The sequence below is a fragment of the Cervus canadensis genome, chromosome 5, assembly GCF_019320065.1.
Source record: "Cervus canadensis isolate Bull #8, Minnesota chromosome 5, ASM1932006v1, whole genome shotgun sequence".
NCBI lineage: Eukaryota > Metazoa > Chordata > Mammalia > Artiodactyla > Cervidae > Cervus > Cervus canadensis.
Window position 1 is genome coordinate 53,967,631 of NC_057390.1, and position 3,616 is coordinate 53,971,246.

General features: G+C 48.2%; 1 pseudogene; it reads left to right on the forward strand.

Moving 5' to 3' along the window:
• The first annotated feature begins 426 nt into the window (after window positions 1-426).
• LOC122442625 lies at window positions 427-1,410 on the forward strand (annotated as a pseudogene).
• Window positions 1,411-3,616: the final 2,206 nt, after the last annotated feature.

Sequence of the window (3,616 nt, forward strand, 5' to 3'; positions counted from 1 at the left end):
TTGTGGTGGCTTAAATTGCTTATAAGAGGGCAGTTTTCCTAGTTCCCTCTGGCCAACCATGTTGTTCCGTCTTGTTTTGTGCCCATATTTTGTCTGACTCAGGACCCTCTCTGATATGCACTCACATCTTTTAGCCAAAATGAATTCTAGCATGAGGTTCTCTGTGAGGTTGGTAGACATAGTATGGGCTAGTGCCTCCTCCCTTTTTTGACCCCTGAGGAACCTTTAGGCAAATGGGTAGTTAGGGAGATCTCTTTGACCTAAAGAAAAAAAAATGTGCACTCCTCCTGCCCAGCTCCCACACACCCCAGGTTCCCTAGGCCCACGCCGTGTGCTCTTTCGCCAGCAGCTCCCAGGGAGCCCAGTGCATCCTTCCACGTCCTGCCCCACCTGTCCGCTCGGGTTGCCACCCACTGTCCCCATTCCATGACAACTCAGCAAATAGTCCTCCAGGGCCCGGGACCCTGGGGCTTCCACCTCCTGGGGGGAAAGGACTTCGAACAGCCTCTCTCTATTTCCTGGGTCACTCCTGGAAGGAAGGCTGCTGAAGGTAATTTATGTGTTGGAGATGTAATCACAGCCATCCATGGGGAAAATACCAGCAATATGACACACTTGGAAAGTCAGAACAAAATCAAGGGCTGCACAGACAACATGACTCTCCCAGCAGCCAGACCTGAACAGAAAATCTGGTCTCCTCTTGTGACAGAGGAAGGGAAACATCACCCAAACAAGATGAATTTAGCCTCTGAGCCCCAAGAGGTCCTCCATGTAGGAAGCACCCCCAGTCGCAGTGCTGGGCCCTTTACCGCCTCACTTGCCTCCAGCTCTGCCCCTAGGTCATCACAAGCCAGTACAACAACCCAGCTGGCCCCTACTCCTTTGAAAACATCTCCAGCTTCAACAATGCCTTGGAGTCAAAGACAGCAGCCAGCGGGCAGGAGACAAATGGCAAAGCCTTAGATCATTCTCAGCTTCCAAGCGGACTCCTCATTGACAAAGAATCTGAAGTTTACAAGATGCTCCAGGAGAAACAGGAGTTAAATGAGCCTCTGAAACAGTCCACTCCGTTCCTGGTATTGCAGGAAATTCTGGAGTCTGAGGAGAAAGGGAATCCCAACAAGTCCTCAGGATTCAGAAGTGTTAAGGCTCTGGTCACCAAAGTGGTTGCATCAATTGGAAATGCCCAGAAGCTGCCCATGTGTGACAGATGTGGCACCCGCGCTGGCATGTTCATGACGCTGTGGGATCATCACCGCCACCCTCTGTTACCTGTGCACTGTCTGTGGCACCAACCTGAAAGAGAAGGGCCATTTCTTCATGGAGGACCAGGTCTACTGTGAAAAGCATGCCTGGAAGCGGGTCACTCCACCCGAAGGCTGCGACGTGGTCACAGTGTTCCCCAAGTGAGCCAGCAGTTCTTGCCCAATGCTGCTCTCCAAGTAGCCCCTGCTGCATTTTGCCTTCTAAAAGCGCTGGCCTTTCTCTTCTTCCAAGCTTGTGCTTACTTTGGTTTTATTGCTGCTCATTCAACACCACGTTCCCTTTTGCTAATGGCTCATGCTGGCTGTGTGATGCCCGCTTTTATAATTAAGGGAAGATGGTCTTGTTCGGTGTCCTTTTGCCAGCATCACTATGTCTTTTCTTTTCCCCCATTCACCTCTGCTGCATATGGACATCAGCCAAATTTGAACGAAACTGCATTTAATATGTTTGACAGTGACTTGTTTTTACTCAATAAATTAATAGACTTCAAAAAAAGAAAAATGGAGTCGTCTTGTCTTTTCACTCAAGCAGAGTTCAGCTCCCCTCTGTTCCTGCCTTAATCTTTTCCTTCAAGTATGTCAACAGGAAGCAAGCTCCAGCTGCTCAGCCTGGGGACCCATTTACCTCCTCTCTCATTGTGACTCTGTATGTGAAAAACATACAGGCTCACAATGTAGACTAAATTACTTAAGCTCGAGAGAGTTTTTTCCTTTGAGTTTAGTTAGTGTGAGTTGACTAAGCGTGGTGCTAGAGCGGTGAGCCGCGGCTGCGGCTGGGCGATCGGCCATGTGGAGCTACCCCACGTCCAAGGTCAGGAGCGGCGGCTACACTTTGCAGGAGCGGCTGTGAGGAGATACCCCACCTCCAAGGGCAGAGGTGCCCCAGCAAGACGGTAGGAGAGGCGAATTCGTGTTTAGAATAAAACCCCATTCCCACCAGAGACGCTCAGAGGGCTCAAACAAACCTCGTGTGCAACAGAACCCAGGGACCCCACAGAGACTGAGACAGAACTGTGTCTGAGCATCTCCTGTGGAGACACAGGTCAGCGGTGGACTGATGCAGGGATAGGGGCTCTGGGTGCAGCAGACGTGGGTATGCCATCAGGCTTCTTTGAGGAGATTGCCATTAACCCCACCATAGACCACCAGGACTGGGAAATACACTCTTGGAGGATATAACAGAATCTTGTGCACACCAGGACACAGGAGAAAGTAGCAGTAACCCCACAAGAGACTGACTCAGACTTGCCTGGGAGTATCCAGGAGTCTCCAGCAGAGGTGTGGGTTGGTGGTGGCCTGCTGCAGGGTTGGGGATGCTGAGTATAGCAGTACATGCATGGGATCTTTTGAGGAGGTCGCCATTATCTTCATTACCTCCACCATAGTTTGGCCCCAGGTAAATAGCAGGGAGGGAACACAGCTTCACCCATCAACAGAAAATTGGATTAAAGATTTACTTATACAGTGGAAGGGAGAAATAGATTTAAGGGACTAGATCTGATAGACAGAGTGCCTGATGAACTATGGACGGAGGTTCTGACATTGTACAGGAGACAGGGATCAAGACCATCCCCATGGAAAAGAAATGCAAAAAAAGCAAAATGACTGTCTGAGGAGGCCTTACAAATAGCTGTGAAAAGAAGAGAAGGGAAAAGCAAAGGAGAAAAGGAAAGATATACCCATGTGAATGCAGAGTTCCAAAGAATAGCAAGGAGAGATAAGAAAGCCTTCCTCAGCCATCAGTGCAAAGAAATAGAGGAAAAAAACAGAATGGGAAAGACTAGAGATCTCTTCAAGAAAATTAGAGATACCAAGGGAACATTTCATGCAAAGATGGGTTCGATAAAGGACAGAAATGGTATGGACCTAACAGAAGCAGAAGGTATTAAGAAGAGGTGGCAAGAATACACAGAAGAACTGTACAAAAAAAGATCTTCTCAACCCAGATAATCACGATGGTGTGATCACTCACCTAGAGCCAGACATCCTGGAATGTGAAGTCAAGTGGCCCTTAGAAAGCATCACTATGAACAAAGCTAGTGGAGGTGATGGAATTGCAGTTAAGCAATTTCAAATTCTAAAAGATGATGCTGTGAAAGTGCTGCACTGAAAATGCCAGCAAATTTGGAAAACTCAGCAGTGGCCACAGGACTGGAAAAGGTCAGTTTTCATTCCAGTCCCTAAGAAAGGCAATGCCAAAGAATGCTCAAACTACTGCACAATTGCACTCATCTCACACACTAGTAAAATAATGCTCAAAATTCTCCAAGCCAGGCTTCAGCAACACCTGAAGCATGAACTTCCAGATGTTCAAGCTGGTTTTAGAAAAGGCAGAGGAACCAGAGATCAAA